This window comes from Lepidochelys olivacea, assembly GCF_965140295.1.
Source record: "Lepidochelys olivacea isolate rLepOli2 genome assembly, chromosome: 4".
Taxonomy (NCBI): domain Eukaryota; kingdom Metazoa; phylum Chordata; order Testudines; family Cheloniidae; genus Lepidochelys; species Lepidochelys olivacea.
The window spans coordinates 103,480,817-103,502,329 of NC_140414.1; the positions used below are offsets into that span (position 1 = coordinate 103,480,817).

Consider the following 21,513-nt stretch of genomic DNA (forward strand, 5'->3'; position numbering starts at 1 on the left):
TGGAATATGCATAGGGACCAGCACTCAAAGAAGAAAGGGAAGTTACTTATCCTTTGTAACTAATTGACCCTACTTTCAAGAATTCTCGAGACAGGCACATGGAGCACATGTGTACCCACTGTGAAATTCAGATAAGGATCACACATCTCAAAGAACTCTAGTTTAAAAGGCTAAATAACTTCACTTTTATAGCCCTCACAGTTGTGGAGAAATGCCTGAAAGAGTGAACCAGGTGCATCGTAAAGGCTTAGAAGCCAGAAGCAAATAAAAAGAACCCAAAATGTATTACTTTTTAAAAATCTCATGATTTTTAAGCCAGTTTTATGATTTGGGGGGGGCATATTCATGATTTTTGAAAGCTGAGGATTGGCAATACTGGAGACAACAGGCACAATTTTAATTACTAAGCAAATCACATGCACAGACTCGTAGCTGGGACCCAACCTCTGGCTTTTCAGTTTTAAAAGCTGCCACTGAAGCTGCAGGAGAATTCCCTTAGCTGACAGAGAGATATGTCCCTTATCCTTTCTGTGGACAGCAACTAGAAGGCACAAACACAGACTAGAGCGGGAGAGTCAAGAAAGCAGGCCTGAATGTTAATAGTGATTTAGATAATTATTTCTTAGCATGGGGCTAGCCAAGGTCAAATATTCATCCATAACTGGATTTTTGCTGGAGAGTAAGGAGTTAAAAGCTTGAGAAATCATCTGTACTACATACCAGTTCAACATGGGATTAGAAATTAATCTCAGATCACTTTAGGTATTGAAATATATCGGCACTCTTTCTCCCCCATCAAATTCTATGCCCATGTCTTTGACTCTGCAAAGCCTGAATAAGTTAACAATATGGAAATCCTTTTGATAAGGTTGTGTCAGTTCCCTTGCGGTACCAAACAAAACAAAACTGGTTTGTAGCTGCTGAGCATACATAAAGTAAAATTAAGGAAGAGTTATTATCCAGCTTAAATGTGAGATGGAATGACATAAAATTGATTTTCTAAGCTATTTAAGAGCATAACAGATGACAGATGTGATGACTTAATTTTCATGTAGGTTATTTTGGGGGATTTATTTTTAATTTGAGACTGTTTGAGCTAGCCCTCCAAACCTGACTCAACTTGTTTGTTTTGAATAGGCAGAGTAGTTTGTCTCTTCTTGCATGGGTTTAAAATGTGTAAAGTTTTAAAACCGATCTTTACATTCTGCACTGTTTGAATGAAAGTGTATTTTTGTTTTTTCTTCTTTTACAAATAAGACAGCTGTGGATGCTCTTTGATTTGGAACAAAATTGTGGGACGTATTTGTAAACAGTCAGATTTCACATGATATTATTTAGACCAGAGGTTTTTAAATGAGGGTCATCATGGCCTCCGGGGCGTTGTAAACAGGTGGGGGAAGAGAGGGGAAAGACAAGACCGCCCTGATCTCATTTTATTAAATGGGATGGGAGTCACTGCATGAGAAGTGGGTTCTGGGGCGGTCCCAGAATGGTAGTTTCTGGTTTAGATACCCTCATGATATACATTCAAACACCAAAATCTGGCTTTCAAAAACCAACCTATTTTCATTATTTGGCATTTTCCCCCACTTCTTCGCTTTCCCTTCTTTTTCCTCTCTTTTTCAGTGACATTGACAATTTTTAGTTTTGTTTTTTCATTGAAAAACTGGGGGGAAATTCAAAATTTCCTGCAAAAACCAACAATCTTTTCCAACCGGCTCTACTTTTCTTAGGGCATAATTCTACTTTGTGTGACTATTGTTTTGCTTATATGTGTATATTTCTTTTTCTCATCCTCTCATTTAGAAAAAGGACAGTTTGAAACTTACTCTGTATATCATTTGGCACAGTACCACAATTTTCCACTGTTCCATTAAATTGCTCTTCTTATGTAAAAGCAAATGAAAGGGGTTGAGGGAGGGAAAGTTCTCAGCTCACACAAAATAAAGTCAGCATGTTAAAACATGGAAACTTGGCTTCTCTCCTTAGTGTCCATTTAAATCAGTGTCTAACATTGTTCTTATGAGTTTTTTGTTTTTGCCAATTGAAAAACCACCATATCCTGTTGTACTTTGGTTGTTGAAAGTGAAACAGAAGATTATACCAACAGGAGAAGAGCAGTAGAGAGGGAAGCCCTCAGAAATATCAAATTACTTTTGCCTTCACATGCAGCTTAAGCAAGTTATCTTGAATGCCAAATGGAATTGGATAACAAGTGCAGTGTGTGGTCTTACAGAATTAACGAGTCCATTAAATTGCACGTTTGCTTTGAAAATGTCTAAAAGTGACATCTCATTTCTCAATGGATTGACCTCCTCTTTGTATCAAGACTTTCAAGAGTCATATCTGCTTACTGTGATGGCAAAATTATTTTACTGCCTTGCTCCTGGTAGCCCTACAGATCCAACACACCTAAGAAATAGGGAGCTGGATCTGTTCTTCTTGTGCATCAGTAACAGAATTATTTATTAAGTTCCAACCTGTTACTCCTTTGAAAATCTGTTGAATGTAATGGGATTGCACAGGTGTCATTGAGGCTTAATTTGGCCTGCTAAATCTGATAGATTCTGTCCTTCATAAACATCACTATCTAGACTCCCAGAGCCAGGCTGATATTGCATGGCTGACAGTTAGATAAAATATCTTTTTATTTTATCTGAGCACATTTCAGTGAGTTCACTGAAAGCCAATAAACCTGCTGCCCTGGAGTGTCATTTTTACAGTCACGTTAGAGCAAAACCCCACTTTATATTAGAAGTACAGTACTGTGCATTCATATTTTGGAGTATCAAATTATTTGAAATATATATTTATACAGATCAAAGATTCGTTTCACTGCTAATATAAGCAGGTGTGACATCACTGAAGTAAATGGAGTTGTGCCTAATTCTGCATACTGTAATTTGGCTTTTTCGCTGCCTTTTAAAAAGAGAAAGCATTGTAAAACATTTAATTTTCTATATTGAATCCTATTTAAACTATTTTGGTTAATGCACAGCAACAAACAAAAACAACAAACCTTTGCACACTTTCAACTTTCCAAAAAGGTTGCTTCTAGTCCATCAGATTAGAGTTAATTGTGTTTACAGGACAGAAAGATAATCTACAATAAATACATTGTATTGAGAGAGTAGAAAGACTTTTTTAAAGCCAAAACGTAGTAAACACAAAAATGGTTAAAATCAGTGATAACAGGGAGAAAAAGACACACCCCTAGCTGAACCATGCAGTTCAGGAGACAGCATCCACTCATTCACAGCTGTATCCAATCAGCACAGCCGAGCACAGTGAGTGAAGAGAGAATGAGGGCGGCCTGATGAAGAGAGTGGGAGCGGACAGGATTTGGTTCAACTTGATACAAAATGAATGAGCTACCGTTCCCAGGAGTATTCAGCACAGGTCGTTGAAGTACAAGTAAATGGCTGGATCCAAGAGCAGTTTGCATCATCTGTACATTTAAAGGGGAATAGGACCATGCAGGGCATTGAGTTGGGTGGTTGTATCTGACGTGCTTGGCATTAAAATCCTGTTTGCTGCAATCAAAAAGGTAAGAAACTTAAAAAAACCCAACCCAACCCTACTCCTCCCACCATATAACCACAATGGAAACATAGGAGTAGCCTTTGTCTCTCTCTCACTGTATTTTCAGAGCTGTGGTACATTAGTTTAAAGATCCTGTGTAGCTGCCTGCTAGGCAAATGACAGCTTCTAGTGTGACAAAGGCAAGTCAGATTTCTTTTCTCAAGAGCTGACACTTAACAACCTTCAGAAAGGCATTGTAGCAGAGATGTGGGAATATACGGTATGCTGTAAGTATTTGTTGCTTCTCCCCTCCCCCCTTCCTTCCCCTTCAGATGTTGCTCATTTGAGCGGTAAACTGATGAACATAGCTTAGACCTTGAGATGCTTGATAGATTCGTTGGTCAGTGTTCAGTTCAGGATTCCTGTTCCTAAGCTGGCTGCAATTGCCGACTTCATGGTGACCTGCCTAAATCTGTAATTCTGTTGTGCCTGGGCATACTTTGTTTTTATTGCCAGTGCTGTGTTAATAGGCAAAAAGATAGAATAACAGTAAATTGCAGAAAGCTCATTTGCAAAGGATGACATGAATCTGTGTGTGCTACTTCATATATATAGTGCCTATGTAATTTTTTTGATAACCCGTAGCTAACCATTATCCTGTTTTTCAATAGATCTTTGACAATGGAGATTATTCATTTCTAATTCATGAGTCTTTGATTTTGAAATTTTATAGAGCTTCATAAAGAGTGAATATTTCATAAAGATGGAAGAACCATAACCCCATCAAATTCTTTGTAGACATTTAATGTACAGTATATGTGAGACAGTTTATGGCTCTTTTGACAGAAGAAGAAACTTAAATGATTTAAACGTTATGTATTAGCTTGGGTGCTCGGGGACGAATCTCTGCTTTCTCAAGCCCATCTGTATTCCTGAAGAATTTAAAACAGGGTGAATTTCATTGATTTGATAATTGCTGTACAGCTGTGAATCCTCATTACAGTATTGGGTAGGGGGAGGGAAAGGCAAACATTAATCTTTTTTTTTTTCCCCGCCTCCACTTAACTCAGCAGTGTTACTCTTCAGTTGGGTTTGTAACATGAATTGCGGAACCTCTTTGCTTTCCTAATATCTGCTAATTTTTGTTTCCTCAGTATAAAGGGTATTGAGCATTTCTGAGGTTTGATTTAGTGCAATAAAACATGCAAAGAGGCTTTTCTCTCAAAACTATGACTTTAATTACATTTTTGTAGCTGTTACTTCATGATTGACATTTTAATAACTTTGGTTGGGAGGGGTACTGCTATTTATCCCAAAAACATTTCTTAAGAGAAGAGCTAGTTTTAAATTGTTTATTGGTAAAATGGTAGCTTTATTTCTGTAACTTGGATGTTTTCAATAACAATATTGGTTTGATATATCTGAAAAAAACAAACCTATATGGCAGCTATGAATAAAAATTTATATTCAACAATAAATAAAAATAACCACACCTATAAATGTTTTAAGTATTTCTCCATTGTATTATTAATTAGAAGGGCCAAACAGCAATTGAAACTGTGTAAATTAATATTTAGATGATTAAATATGTATTGATAGACTATACAAATTCTTGGAACTGTTACAATGTTGTGTAAACGTATTCAGCAAGGTTTTTCCGGAGCTTTTATGCTTTAAGATAATGAAATAAAAACTACATATAGTAGTGGACCAAATTCTGACCTCATTGACACCAGTGTAATTCCAGAGTAACTGCATTGATTTAAGGGATTTACATGGCTTTAATCCAGATTTACTACACCAGTGTCACAGAGTGCATAATTTGCTCCATTGTATTTTGAGAGGCCTCTTCAGAACCCTTATTTTTTTGGCTGAAACTGGTCCATGTCAGATTTAAACGAACCAGTTTAAACCAGGAAATAAAAATCCATGAGATATATTCAGTTTGGTTTCTCCATTATGGGATGTAATTAACAGGTCTTTGACATTTGTTTTTGGTACCTGACAAAGAAACTGACACTAATAATTTTGGTTGTATTCTGTGGCATGGAGGTTTTGTCTGATTAATGCCTATACAAATTTCTAAAATAGCTGCACTGGAGGTAAATGTGTTTTATGGTTGAATCTGCTAATCTGTCAAAAATAACACTTTAGCCATCTGAAATGGAGTTCTGCTGAATTGGGGAAAGGTTGTCTGCTATTCCTTGTTAATTCTTTTTCTGCTGCCAAGACCCATTTATTTCCCCTAACAAGCCAAACTTTTTATGGTCTGTTCATATTTAATTACAGAGTTTCTTAGGAGACAGGAAACAATGCTATTCTATTACGTGATGAATTCTGGTGGTATTGGGTGACCTTAGGCAGATGAAGGTACCTTAGATATCAGATGATATGCAGCATAGGGCTAGAAGTGCACTGACTGCTTTGTTTGAGGCACTGCATTCAATTTCTATAACTTAGGAACTGTGGTTGAGGGGAACTCTGAAAAAATACTAGAGTAATCTTATGCTGCTGTTCTGTAATTATTAACCTCGGAAACTTTTGGTTTATAGAGGCCCAGCAGAGGAGCAGTTGTGCCACATCAAGTATCAATATGACATTTAGCACCCAAAATTACCATTGTGACTCTGCTGCCTTGGTGTAGTCTTTTAAGTATAGAATTAATTCATTGTTCCATTTTGGCTTTTTAAGTGATTTCATGCAGCATGTGTCAAACAGTTTGAGATATATATTTTATTTTAAAAATAGAGCTTGAGTAGGTTACAGGGTTTCTATGTAGGATATGATTAAGAACATAGGGCCAGAACAATATATCAATTTTTAAGCAGAAATCCCTGTTGCTTCCAGTGGGAATTTTTGCTTAAAAATTAATGGCACAATCCGGTCTGTAGTCAAAGGGGGATTTTTACAGCAAGAGCTACAGACATTGATTTACTTGATTTTAAAATTTTTTGGTGGGGAGAGCTCTGAGACACAGGGCCAGATGCTCAGCTGCTGGAAATCAGTTTCTTTCCACTGAAGTCAATGGAACTAATGAGGTTGAAGCCTGTGGAAACTAAGGTTAGAAAACTGCCGGACTTTACGCTCACACACAAACAACAAAACAAACAAAACTCTAAATCTCTGTTTTCTTTTCAATGGAAGCAAACTTATTTCTCAAATATGTAATAGATCTATTATGGGCATTAGTTGGTCTCTAAAGAAAAGAATTTTGTCCTGTGTTAAATTTTGAAAGAAATTTCCAAATATCCAGAGATAAAGATTACATTGTTTCTTTTTTATTTGTCCTGTTGTGTTTGGCTGTTAAAGAGTGAATCCATTTTGTATATGCATTTTGCTGTGTCAAACGCTATTACAGTTCATAAACGTGTATTACAAAACCATAAAGATACATTCTCTATACTCCGTAGGCTGGCTTTGGAGGAGTAGTGTATGAAGATTCACATCTATGCATTTAAGCAAATAACATTTATGAGCTTATAAATCCTCCAGTATTTGGAAGTGCAGAGTATTTCAGTTTATTGGTATCTTTGTGGTAATGAGGTGCCCAGAATTGGAGGCAGTATTCCATGTCTGCTCGTAGAAGTTATATAGAGAAGGGACTGTAATCAGCTAGCTTTGGTCATTCACTTCCTCAGTGTTTGTGGCCGAAATATATATCAGCTCTTTTCACTGCCGTATCACACCGCAAATGCAAACTCAAGCCTAATATCCTCTCTGTTTCAGAATTTACTGCTTTCCAATTTTCTCCCTCACATTAAGTGTCTGTGTTACAGCGTATTCCTGCTTGAACCCTTTAGGGCCCAGTCCCATCTCAAAGTCCTGCAGTTGTTCCTAGTTCGACTACTACTACCCTTTGGGCTGAGATGCTCCTCACCCCTGAGTTTAAAGACTGAGGAAACAGGGCAAGATCCTGCTGTTGCTCTGAAGGAGGGATGACAGGCTATATGTTCCAGGTATTGGGGGGCAGGAAGGTTACTTCTCAATCTCCTTGAAGACAGAAGATTGAGGAGGGGAAGGGGAAGCAGTCAGCCACAATCTAGATGGGGTACATATCACTGGGCCCACTACTCAGAAGATGACAGAAGTTAATAAGCAGGATCGTCCTTACCCATACGCAAAGTACGCAGTTGCGTAGGGTACCAGGAAATTTGGGGCACCAAATTTCCTGTTGCCCTGCACAGCTGCGTGCTGCTCCAGCCCTTGCTCTGGCTCTTGCCCAGGGCCCCGCCCCTCCTGTGCCCCTGCTCTGCCTCAGCCCCGCCCCCACTCCCTTGAGCTCTGCAGCCGGGCTGGGCCTGCACTCACCAGCAGTGGGAGTGCAGCAATCTGGCCTCAGCTGCACCACCGGTGAGTCCTGGAGGGGGGGTTTCCCGCTGCCCCCTAAGCCAGCGCTCCCCCCCCCAGCAGAGAGCTGGGGGCCAGCCCACCGGCTTTCCCCCACCCCACCCCCCTCAGAGGCTTGGGGGCTGCGTAGGGCCCCAGAATTGCTAGGGATGGCCCTGTTAATAAGGGTGGAAAGGTTGAGGAGGAGGAAGAGGGTATAATGAGCTGTAAGTGTTGTCTGAACTCATTCATTGCTGGAAATTATCAAGTGTTAGGGCTTTCTTATTTACTACAGTGTGGTAGAAGATAGTAGTTTTTCTTTTTTTGAATGTCATTGTGTGAGAACATCAAAGAGATTATAAGGAGCCCCTGTAAAGCGTTATGGCTTGGTTAAAGGCTGGGGCAAGGAGACTGAAGTTTGATTCCTAAATCTTTACTGGATCAAAGATGTTACTGTACACAATAGTGTCCGGTTTTTGCAGTGTAGTTAATACTATGCAGCATCACATTCTCACATTTTACCATGGATTGTCTTTGTCTACTATATGTAAAGAACAGATGGTAGAGAGGGTAGTAAAAATGTAAGAATAAATATAGAACCAGAAACATTTAAAGGGTTGGTTAAACATAATTAGGGCCATGATCTGCCATGGATCTATAGGTGTTCTGCACAAAAGACAATGAGAAGGTATGGTCTTATTTTCAGTGTGTTAAACGTACTGATAATCTAATGAGCTAGCATATTCTTTATTCAATCTTGTTCGCTTTACCAAAGAAGTCTGCATAATTAAACTTCATTATACAGAAAAAACACTTTTCTCCCTCAGATGCTGTGCAGGAAGCTATCAGCTTGTCCTATGATATTTCTGTGAAAGTAATTAGCAAAGAACTGTTTGTGTTCCATAAATGTCTATTATTTTTAAAGCAAATGTGTATCTAAATGGACACGCAAGCTGCAATAAAAGATGTTATCAGTTGTTAACAACTGACAATAATTAACAATTATTGTTAAGCGGGAGAACAAAAAACACTGAGCCGTAGGGTTTGGTTATCTTTTTAAGCATGCTGTTGCCATATTCACCTTTTCTAACTGTGCTTAGTCATCTAATTGTACATCAAAATGTAGCTAACACATTACATGTGGTGTCATGATTTATTTTAAGAAACTAATATGTTTCTCCCACCTTAAAACACAAATTATTGAGAAACAGCCAGTTTTGAATTTTTGTGGGGGAGGGAGAGAGGAAGTCATTTTGAAAATCTCTATATATGAAAAGTGAGTAGTTCTTTAAGTAGTTTTGTAGTTTACCCTTATCACTTTTCAGTTTATTAACTGCACAGTCATTTGAGATACAGTGTAGATTTGATAAATATCCTTAATATCTGGAAGAGCCAAAAGAGGATTTAGAGCAAAACATAAATTATTTAATATTTTAACCACTTTCTTGCTAGTTTATTGGTATTGATAGCACTCTCTATAGACTGATACTGCCATCCCTAGCAAGCAAAACTCCTATTGACTTTGTCTATAAGGTGTGTAGGATCAGGCACTTAAAACTCAACCAGTAAGTAATATGGAAGACAGTGTTTCTGTACTTTCTTTTTACATTGTTCTTCCCCTCTCTCACTAATGATTTTCCTCACAGTCCTGCCTCCTCCCCCATTCATTTCTCCATCTTGTCCCCAAGTCCTCTCATTGATGCCTTTGCCTTCCCAGAGCTGTCGCAAACCATATTAGAATTTGTCTTTTGCCACTTCAATTAGTTCCTTTTACCCTCAGGTTGCTGACCTCCATAGCTGAATAGTGCTTGGGCTTGATCTGTAAGTTAGATACTTTATAGCTGTGATCAGAAGTAGTTTTACATCAATCCCTTTTATAAGAATTGAGTTACAAAACTGAGGGGAAATAACCTCAATACCACTCAATCATCTCTCTGCTTCTGCTCATGTTTCATGGAGGACCTCTCCTGGGAGAAGGTTCTACGTCAACAGTATCATGATTCTTCCCCCGCCCCACCTCTCTCACCTTTACTCCCTCCTTGGGCCCCAATATGAGTTCCTCTCCTGGAGTTCCACAGGGTCAGGATTCCATAGGTTTTACGACTGGACTACCAAGGGGTGGAGCCTCAGTGATGTTATCCTCTGGGCGCTTTGCAGAATTTGATCTGAAATCCAATTGAGACTTAAAGCTGCTTGAAAACAGCTCTTGGCAGTTACTGCCAATGACAGCACAGCTTCTTCAGAGGAAAGCAGCAACTCAAAGAGTCTTTCTCTGAACAGGATGGTCCTTTCCCTTGAGATCTGCAGGGTTGGAAGTCTGCAGCTTCTTCCTCCTCAGTGGGTCCCTTAATCTCGTCCCTCAAGGGAATGATATGTCAGAAATTCTGCATAGGGATCTTTGCAGAGTTTCTTTGATTTCTTCTTGCCCTCCTATGTTTGTGGGAGGGCATGATTTGCTCCTTTTTAAAAATCAGTCCCCTCAGTATGGAATACAGTATACTCCTGTTTACCCGAAACCCTATTATCCAAGCTTCAACGTTATCCCAGTCCCTTCCTTGTCCCCCATTTATCTCATGCTGGAGGACAAGGAAGGGATTCAGATAATGCAGAGTTTCGGATATTAGAGCGGAGATCCCCGGTGTGGACTGCGAGGAGGAGAAGGCGGCTACCCTGCTGCTGAATGGCTCTAGCGGCAGTGCAGGGAGCCCTCTGCAGCCCCTCTGTCAGTGGAGTGAGTGAGCGCGCGCAGCTGTATCAGTGCAGCTGTAGAGGTCCAGTGACACCCGATCCCTGCAGGTGCAAGGTGCCAGGAAGGCTCTGGTCCAGGAGTGATGAGCAGAGCAGAGACCCCTGGCCAGGACTGCAAGGAGGAGGACCTGAGCTCCCAGCCGTGGGGGAAGCCCATCCCGCTGCTGAATGATTCCTGACCTCTCAATTAGCTGAACTCCTGATTTCTTGAATAAAATCCGTATCCCCCATGCTATTCAGATAATTGGGAATATGCTGTACATAGAATACTACATTCAAGATTCTTCACAGCTGCTCTTATAGCATCATAGCTAAAGCTGAGCTGGTCAATTCATTCTAAACATCTGCTTTCAGACACTTACAACCTTCTGTGGAATCTGCCATTAGAACTGGAACTTAACATGTTTGCTTTTAGTTTTGGGGCGAATTTCTCTGAGAAGTTTAAAGAGAATTCATTCTGCCATAACTGAGCTATCCAAATGTGAAAGAAACACATAGACAGATACAGTCTTTTTTGTGTGAATTAATTCATAGGTTACAAGATGTGCTCAGTTTCTGCACAGACACATAGGATTCATTTGAAAACTACAATAAGGAATTCTAGTGATTAAAATGAGAGTTGGTCCCCCTTGACTTGTTTGTACTTTAGCATTTTAGAGAGTTCCATGGTGAGAATACCACTCATTTATTTTTGGCTGAAAGAAATTAAACAATCTATTATTTTTGCCACCCTTTACAGATTTTCCTTGTGCCTTTTTTCTTTTCCTTCCATGCTTTCTGCTGCAGTGGTATTGTCTTGTTAAAATATTATGTGAAATTTCATGTTGTATAATGGTAGAAGAATTAACAGATTCAGTTTCAAGGACTTACGTACCAGCAGATCAAAAATTTTGCATCCAATTACCTTAAGTATGTTTAAATTTTGCTCTATCCCAGAGGCACCTTTTTCCTTGTTTTTTTTTTCCTAAGTGTTATTTAAAATGAAAAATAATCTAAATTTTGGGTTTGAGAGACCACTTGAGTGCACCTTTCAAATGAAATTAAAATTTGGGTAACTCACAGAAAATTCAGAATCGTAATCATTTTTACCTTTCACATTTTTAATTAAAAACATATTGATTATTTTTCAGATGAAATGTGCATTATTTTTCTTCTCTGATTAAATCCTGAGAAACTAGATTTTTTTTTCTTTCAAATTTTGAAATTCTGGGTCACTGAACTGTTACCATGGTCATTGTCTATAGTTGGAAGTCTTTTTGATATTAGAAACATTAGGAGCTAATTTAAATCTCTGGGTTGTTAAAAGGGTTTTGGTAAGCACAATGAGGTCCCTATTATGTGTGTAAAGCCAGTGGGCAACAATCAATAAATTATAGCACTGTGTAGACGGGGAAGAGGAATGGGCGGAATCATTGATGATTGGAGAGAGGGGTCACTCCTAGATCCCACTGAGAAGATCCTAGAATCTCCACCCCATAACAATGGGGCTGATTCAAACCCTTCCATTTTAAAATTTCAGGCTGCAGCTCAGGGAACATATTTTCCATTCATAATCAAATACAGATTTTCTTCTCAACTTCATTGCCCTCAGTGGCCACAATGTAGCACATCAAGGGCCAAGAAACTCCCAGGCCACAGGTGGGACGCTGCTGTCTATTGATATTGAAGGATATAACACTGCGTCTGATGATCCTGGAAATGAAACATTTTTCAATGATGTCATCATCAAAATACAACCGCAAGGATAATTTTTAAATCCCTGTATCGAGCTTTGTAACAGCTCTTCAACATCTGCTTCATTCAAGAGCAATCTGTTTATCTTCAATATGGAAAATAGGGCAGAGATCAATTTCTGATTATGCTCTAAAAGCAACTGAGACGAAGACTGGAATTTAATAAGAAGTTGCAACCTTCTTTTTATGCTGACAGTTTTGCCCTCTGCGTAACACATAAAGAACAATTTAAAGAATGAAGCCTGGATATGTTTCTCCAGGCAGATTTAAACTTCTAGGTCCACAAGTAAATGCTGTGAGTGAAGAAACAGAAGAAAAATGACCTAATAATGGCTACAAGTTTGTATGGGGTGGGGGGGATACATTTGTGCTTAATGCTATTAATTCTACGTGAGAAAAGGAAACGGCAAACTATTCTGTTCCAGTTGCTGATTATCCCATCCAACAAGTCAGGAAAGTATGACAAGAAGGTCTTTGCCACTTTCTCAGATAGTAAAAATGAAATGAAGAGAAGGTGCAAACTCCTCAGGTGCATTCATCCTAAATTTCTGTTGTATGGATGTTAAGCACACTACTCAAACCTCATTGAGAAAGTAGTAAAACGGAACATAGTCCTAAAGCACATTGCAGATGTTCACGTGTCCTTCCACAGCTACCTTTAACATCACAGTTGGTTATTTGAAAAAGGATGATTTATTTCCCCCTGCTTCACACTGACACTTGGTGAAACTATCAGGAACATTGTTTCTACATTTTGCATTCAACTACCTCAGTGCCACATATAGAGGTACTATAATTTCTCGACTCCTACTTGATATTATTTTGTTTATACATTTCATTAGTATTTTAGGATTTCATTCGTGCTTTTGGCCACAGCATTGCACTAGGAGCTCATGTTCATTTGATTACCACCATGAGCCCCAAGTCTTTGTCAGAGTCACTGCTTCCAGGGATAGCGTCCCTCATCCTATAAGCATGACCTATGTTTGGCCATATATCTAATGAGTACATCAGAGTATTACCACAGATAATGCTGAAGAAAAAGAGAGACACCAATTTAGAGGGAAAGTGACAACAAATGACATCTAAATAGTAAACATCTATCTTAATATGCATACATGCAAATATCTGATTTGTACACGTGCATTGAGTTAGGCATCCGCAAACCTAACCTAAAACCTGGCCTAAAATGCATATGCAGGCCCCTCTGAAAATCCTAAATTCATTTTCATTTCTCTTCTTTCTTACCCAGCCCTTGCTGTGTGAAACATGTTTTCCTCTTTGCCTCTGTAAGTGCCCCTTGTTTTCCAATAGGATAGAACCTGAAATCATGCTGAGCCCTACATTCATTCTGTCCCTGAAGTTGTACATTGTACATGAACCTCACTCAAATGGGAGATCAGCCTCCCTTCCTTGAACGAGTTCTACCCTTTTGGGGGTGAGAATGAGAGGGGATCTATTCTTTGGGCAAGAGAGTGGGATCAGGAGTATCTTAGCAATGGGAACAGGATGAGCAAATGTAATCAACAGTTGATTGTCCTTTAGGCCCCACATCTCTGGCAACCTTGTAGTCAAAGACAACAGATGAGACCTCTCATCCTAGTGACATCATTCGTTATCCACATAGAGGCAATGTACATATGTCTAATCTAGGTTCTAAATGCAGTCAACTCACCGGTAACTGGCTTGGGCAGTGGTTCTCAAACTATGGGTTAGGACCCCAAAGTGGGTCACGACCCCATTTTAATGGGGTCGCCAGGGCTGGCTTAGACTTGCTGGTGCTGAGGGCTGAAGCCCGAGCCCTGTCGCCCAGAGCCAAAGTTGAAGCTCAAGGGCTTCAGCCCTTACAGGCCCCCTGCCTGGAGGGTTTCAGCTTTGCCCCCCCATTCCCCCGAGCAGTGGGGCTCAGGCTTCAGTTCCCCGACCTGGGGCTGTGTAGTAATTTTTGTTGGCAGAAGCAGGTCGTGGTACAATGAAGTTTGAGAACCCCTGGTCTTGGGCAATGTCTGTTGTTTTTCTCACACAGCCGTCATTTGGCTCAGAGGAATAGAGCTTTCCTGTATAGAAGTGTGTACTTATCTGCAAATTCCCACTGCATATCTTTTCTCTTCTGGTTATGGAAAGAGCCTAGGAAGCAAACAATCCTGGCATAGTAGAGGAAGACCGTGGCCACACTTCCCCAGTGACCCAAGTGTCAGGGTAGCGAACAAAATCTGAATAGAACAGTTGTGAAGACACGCCTCAATGGACATTTGCCCCATGCATGTGAGCTTCATTAAGTACTGGTGGGAGATTGCCTGGGCTGCAGGACCCTGTAATAGTAGGGAAATAACTTGAGGGAGGTGACTGAAGAGAAGATTGGGCTGTCAGTTTTGCAAGTTTTTAACAATTGACAGGCCAATGTAAACGCTTGGCTCCCCCATCGTCTCAACCTCAACCTGCTACGCTTGTTAAAACTACAGACTTCCTTGTTTTCACTAGGATTTTACCCCATGTTCGTTATAACGTTAGCTAACATGAGTTAAGAGCGCATCCTTTTCCTATTGAAGACCCACTATTGGAGGTAGCTCCAGTAGCCAGCAGTCACCAGCTCCAGCATCAGTGCAGGTCTGGAAGAGGCACTGGAATACAACAGCAATTACTCCTGTTCTGAGCAGCATGGGATTCGATAGCAGTGCTACAAAGTGCCAGCAGCTCTAGGGTGGCTTTGACCCTCAGCAGTGGCAGCTATCTAGGTGGATCCTGGAAAATCTAGTGAGAGGTGAAGGGCAAAAGGCAACAACCAATGAAGGAGTGAACTAGCTACATTTTGTCTGCTTCTGCCTGGCCTCTTTCCCTTCCCTTCTCCCCAGCCCCCCACCTGTTGAGAGCTATTGGGCTGCAGTTGGGAAATAAAAAACAGCTTGGGTTAAATCACGTTATTTTAGTATTTGTTAAAACAGCTTTGAAGCTAAAATCTATGCTGATTTACACCACTTGGCTTCTGTGGGGTTTCACAGGGGCAAGTTGGGGCAGAATTCAGCCATGGATGTCTCAGAGGGTGTAATTTTCAACTGAGCCCAGGTGACTTTGATTTTCAGTGCTACTTGTGCTCCTAAATCATGAGAGCTCTTGAAAATCCCACAGATGGAGAAAACTTAATTTGGCTTCAGTTTAAAAAGAAGTTTTTAACCCAGATGGTGAAAATGAAAGCAGACTTACAAACTCTTTCAGTTTGGGCAATCAAGGATTTAACAGTAACACTGTGTAAGGCATGTTTTTAAAACACATGATTGGTTTGTTGTTGTCTGTTTAAATAGCAGCTCCTTTTGGAAACACAAAGGTTTGCATCACTTTTTCATGTGTGCTTACTGCATACTGCTTCCCATATTTGTATGTGATATTTTAAGCTCGATTACCTCTTGATGTTGATATGCCTGTGCTGCCTCTCTAAATTCAGCTGATGCCTCTTGGCTTCATTGTATGTTTCCAAAAATACAAACTTCAGCACCACAGGATTCAACCAGAATAACTGCTGAAAGGAAATAGTTGCAGTACGCCTAGGTAAGCTAAGCAGGAAAGGAATATTGAATGTTAAATGTACAGTACTGCTGTCAACAGTTCTGTCTCATTGTATGCTGGACTTTTGTCTGTGTGAATGCTTTCTAACTTGCTCTTTCTGTTCTGTTTCTTCATGCTTTCCTGGATTCAGAGAGAGGTAAATGATTTTCATTTCTCCATCATTCTCCATGTTTATCTGCCTAGCACTCACCAAACAGTGCCAGTATCAGTCATCATTGTCTTACAAAAGCTAACATGTAGCGAAGTAAACTAATCCTTTACCTGATCACATTTTTAATCCAGTAATGACAGTATTGCCAACCCCATGCATTCAAAAATCGTGACTCAGCCGTCCCCCCCAAACATGTGACTAGTTACAAATCATGAGATTTGGCGGGGGTCGGGGGGAGAATCATGGTTCTTTTTACGTGCCTTCTGGTGTTTGAGAATTTAGGGTTCATATTTTCCAGCTCTTCTCTGTGGCCATGAGGACTAGAAACTTTTCTTATTAAATAAAAGCTCAGATTCGCACATAATTACATGACTCCAGGAGCGAGGAGTTTAAGAAAAACAAAAATATCATGAGAGTTGGCAACACTGAAATTATTCTCTTCATCTAGTGTTTGGGATGGCAGGTTGTACTTCAAGTTATATAAACTGTCATGTATGCATTTTTTATCTGCATGTTGTGCAAAGTTATTGTTTAGGATTCTCTATAACACTTCCTGTTGTATTGGAACACGTACAGTACTATTCTACTATATTGTTATCATTTGCTTTGCAGCTCAAGGGCTATAGTCAGGCAGCAATTTCTTACTGGTAGAATTGTACTCCACAAGTCAGAATTAAGTTTCGGCCTCAGTCCAGTTATGTTTGTTCTTCTAGATAGTAAAGCCCTGGCACTGGAACAGGTTGGAAGGGAGATAGTTTAGAGATGTGGACATTTCCTTGGGTTTGCTTCAAGGAATATAATGAGACTACTTTACAAGCTTGACTGGTTTTTAATCAGTTCTTTAGAAAGCACTGGCCTAGGGAAATGTTTGAACTTTCTTGGTGATTATGGCTTTGCAAGCTAATGTACATTTCATGCATGTAAGAAGTGATGATCATTCTAGGCTAACATTAACAAAAGTGTGCTGTGATCTGCTTCTCTGGTTGTGAAAATACTGTGATTAGTTTTTCTGTCTGAATAATAAAGAAAAAAGGGAAACTATCACTCCCAACGGCTTAATAAGGCAAATCTCAATGAAGACACAGTATTTGCTGCCATCTTAAATTAAATGTGCACTTGAGCTTTGGGCATCTCAATTTGATTTCTTTATCAGTTATTTAAATATTCCTTACAAAGGCTTGCATCTTTCACTTGTATCTGCGAAGGTAGTATTCTAGTATCGGGATAGCCATGTTAGTCTGTATCCACAAAAACAACAAGGAGTCCGGTGGCACCTTAAAGACTAACAGATTTATTTGGGCATAAGCTTTCGTGGGTAAAAAACCCGCTTCTTCAGATGCTTGGAGTGAAAATTACAGATGCAGACATTATAATACTGACACATGAAGTATAATAATGCCTGCATCTGTAATTTTCACTCTGTACATCTGAAGAAGTGGGTTACTTAACTACGAAAGCTTATGCCCAAATAAATCTTAGTCTTTAAGGTGCTACCAGACTCCTTGTTGTTTTTGAAGGTAGGATTGTTGTCTAAAATATCTAAATATTAATTTACTATATCCAAGTTTATCCAAGTTACATGATTGGCATCAAAGAGGCTGTTCAAAGATTTAAAGACTAATCTGGAGAATAAAGCCCCTGTGATGCTGCACAGTATGAGTAGCAGCAGTACAGTCTTTCCCATGCTGTCTCATCCATGTACCTTAGCCTTGGAGAGAGCACCTCTAGAACAGAGTAAGTAGTTGAATCCCCATATACCTTCCATAAACTTTCTGAAGTAAGATGGGACTTCTTCTCTAAAAGAACTGCAATGTGAAGGTTCATGCTAATAAAATGTTAAGCGTCAGAGCCTCAGCTGGTGTAAATTGGTGTAACTCCACTGAGTTGAATGGGGCTCTGCCAGTTTCCATTAGATGAGGATCTGACCCTAAACCTCTATCTCTAGCCACCAAAAAAACCAGTGAAAATCCAAATTTGAAATGGAAGCCCTGTGCTGACACTCTCTTCTTGACTCGTCATACAGTTCCTGCCCCCCTAACTAGAGCCAGTCGGGAATTCTTGACTAAATGGTTGTCATCAGAAAATGCCAGTTTGTCTAAACCGAAACTTTTGCGGGAAAGGGTGGATTTTTGGCAAAACTTCTTATCGGGAAGGTTTCTGAGATCCAGGATGGTGTTTCTGGTGAGAAACAGAGAGAGAGACCCACCACAGAACGTGGGGAAAGGGTAAGTGATTCATTATGCTTAATAGCCATCCCTTTGCCTAATCAGGATGTAGTGCTAAGTCTGAAGAGAATCCTGTCTAGTCCTCTGTTGGAAGGGTGGTGTCTATGACATGGAGACCCAGAGTTATATGGAAAATAGGTGGGGGCACTTAGAGCTTTGAGAAGAGGATAGCACATACATGAAATTGGGAATGAAAACCCTGGAAGCATAGGAATATTTTCAGATTGGAGCATGGCTTGGAGCCTAAGGTCCTAAAGAGCTGAATGTCACAGAGGTGTCAGGTATGGGGGGCAGAACGAGGGGTTAAAAATTAAATAATTTGAAAAGGTGGGAATGATCTCTGAGATGTCAACAAATAACAGAAAGGCTGGGGCTTTCTTTCACTGTAAGAACCTCACATATAAGGTTGCCAGGTTACAATTGTTAGGATTCACATTCCCACTCAAGGTGGCCAAACAAACAGTGCCCAAGGAAACTACTCGAGAGTTAGTAAGTGACCTAAAAAAGCAATTGGAGAGAAATTCAGAGGCTTCCAATACAGGATAATTAGCAATACAAGCTATATGCATGAATGTATTAAAAAGGCAAGTGGATTGCCTTCAGTGCTAGATCACGCAAGGAGAATTCAATAACTGCGTAAAAGTATCTGATGTTCTTCTAAAAAGAAACAAATTTTTAAGTTCTCATCTGAAAGAGAACTGAAATAAGAATTCTGGGGCTGCTAGTGGGAGAGGGGACCTATCTATTTCTGTTAAGGGGAAATCCTCTGTCAGAAATCCTGTATCCTCTCACCTAGGGTTGCCAACTTTCTATTCTCACAAAACCGAATACCCTTGCCCCGCCCCTCCTCCGATGCCCCACCCCTTCTCAGAGGCCCTGCCCCTGCTCACTCCCACCCTCGCTCATTTTCACCGGCCATCCCCTGGGGTGTGGGCTCTGGGGTGGGCCCAGAAATGAGGGGTTCAGTGTATGGGAAGGGGTTCTGGGCTGGAGTTAGGGTGCGGGGGGGGTTAAGGCTCTGGCTGGGAGTGTGGGCTTTGGGATGGGGCCAGGGATGAGGGATTTGGGGTGCAGGAGGGGCTCCGTGCTGGGACTGAGGGGTTCAGAGGATGGGAGGGGGATCAGGGCTGGGGCGGGGGGTTGGGGCGCAGTTCAGGCTCCAGGCAGCGCTTACCTCAAGCAGCTCCCAGAAGCAGAGGCATGTCCCTGCTCTGGCTCCTATGCGGAGGCGCAGCCAGACGGCTCTGCACGCTGCCCCATATGCAGGCGCCACCCCCACAGCTCCCATTGACTGTTTCCTGGCCAATGGGAGCTGCCAGGGCAGCGCTTGCGACGGGGCCAGTGTGTGGAGCCCCCTGCCTGCCCCTGTGCGTGGGAGCTGACGGAGGGGGCCATGCCGCTGCTTCTGGGAGCCATGTGGCGTGGAGGCTAGGAGGTAGCCTGCCAGCCCCACTGTTTGCCACTGCCAACTGGACAGTCAATGGATGCTGACCGGAGCCGCCAGAATCCCTTTTCAGTCAGGTGTTCCGGTCGAAAACCGAACACCTGGTCACCCTACTCTCAGCTTGCATGATCATGTTAAGGTGGATAAGCATTCTGTACTGGATTACAATTAGAAAACTGTAGGAAGGTGCAGGTGCACAACAGAATGTGGTTGTTGGCCTGATGGATCTAAGATACACAAATCAAAATTCATTTGAAAACTGAAAAATTAAAGACACTACTGTACTAAAAAGGATTACACATAGTCTAATGCACAAAGTGAAAAAATTGTGTATTTTGGCACAGAAAAATATTGAATCTCTGACTGATTTATTTTTTTACAATCATGCAAATTTTAGAATCCAGCTCAGATGGAAAGGATTATAGGACGTGTTTTGGAGTTGGGTGGTTTGGTGGTGGTGGTGTTTTGGGTTTTTTTGCTTGGTTTGGTTTGTTTTTTTCCAGGAGAGGGAGATTGTCTCACCCTATAGCAGCCTCAGCTAATGGATAACATGAAGATGAAAAATCCCTTAGCAAACCATGCAAGGACTCTGATTTTGATGCTGATATGGATATTATTTCATTGTTGGAGAGTGTTTGTTTTGGCTTTTTGCTTTAAAATTGTTGTTATACAGAGTTCTCCACATCCTTGCAAGCGCCTCTGCATTGGCCTAATACAAAGCCCACTGAAGTGAATAAAAATACTTCCACTGACTTCAGTAGGTCTTGGATCAGGCCCTGTGTCCCGAAAGGGACTACATGTGGTTATAGTTTTCAATTCTGTAAAGATAGTAAGTAGTTTACCTCTTAATAGCATCTTAATCCTGATTTGAAATCCCTACCTCTGTAAAGGGACAGTGCTGGCAAAATACTGTTTAAAATGTTAATCCAGAACTTCAGAACTTTTTCATATTCTGAACCATATTTTACCAAAGAGTTTTGCTTGTGGGTCACCTCCCCTCCCATTTGAATATCCATGTGACAACTACAGCAATTGCTGACATGGAAAAGTTATACCAGAGGCATGGTTTTTCAGTGTTTTATTTTTCTCTTTTTCTCTTATCTCATTGCCCTTCCCATCTGTTCTGTTCCTCTCTCCTTTTGCTCACCTACATATGCTTCCCAGCCACTTGGTCCTCTGTTCCCCCAGACTTTCTTTCTGTAATGATGGATGTCAATTCTAACTCCATTAGTAGTTTCAGTCCCTGTGGTTGCTCTTGACTCCTCACTTCTCCCCTTTCTCTTACATCTATGTGACCACTGCTGCAGCCCTCACATTCTCTATACGAGGTGCTGGCTGGTGATCACGTGGTGCTGGCTCTCCTTGTTTCCAGCAGTTTTTAGTAGTTTCCAGCAGTTTTTAGTAGTTTCCAGGTAGATCCTGGCAATGAAGATCCTGGAGGTTTGTAGAAGCTGGTAAGGAGAAGGAGAGCAAGCCCCATATTACTAGCCAACTCCCTGCAGTCCACAAGCATGGACCAGCGGTACATGGACCACACTTGAGGAAAGTTAGACATTGGCCATCATTTTTCTTGATTAATTCAAATCGTTTTCTTACTCAGCCCAGAAGAGGTACTTTCCTGTGTCAAGGATTATTTGTAAAATATAAATCTATAAATACAGTGGAAATCAAAATTACACTGATGCAAGAAAATATTTCTATTTGTTTTGATCAGTGTGTTTTATCAGTGTTTTGATAAGATTTGACCTTTGCTTATTTCAGACTTAAAAGTTAGTTTATTTTTACCAAAGAAATTAGCTAATA

The 21,513-nt window shown here is 40.6% G+C and overlaps 1 protein-coding gene across 9 annotated transcripts in view; it reads left to right on the forward strand.

Moving 5' to 3' along the window:
• APBB2 (amyloid beta precursor protein binding family B member 2) overlaps window positions 1-21,513 on the forward strand; it is a 325,422-nt gene that overhangs the window by 275,792 nt on the left and 28,117 nt on the right. The window contains exon 1 of one of the 9 annotated variants that reach the window (XM_084625571.1): window positions 3,330-3,547. The exons of the other annotated variants lie outside the window; for them this stretch is intronic. The gene's annotated coding sequence lies outside the window, so the exon portion shown is untranslated. Of the gene's footprint in view, window positions 1-3,329; window positions 3,548-21,513 lie in introns of those variants that run through there. 9 annotated transcript variants of the gene reach the window in all.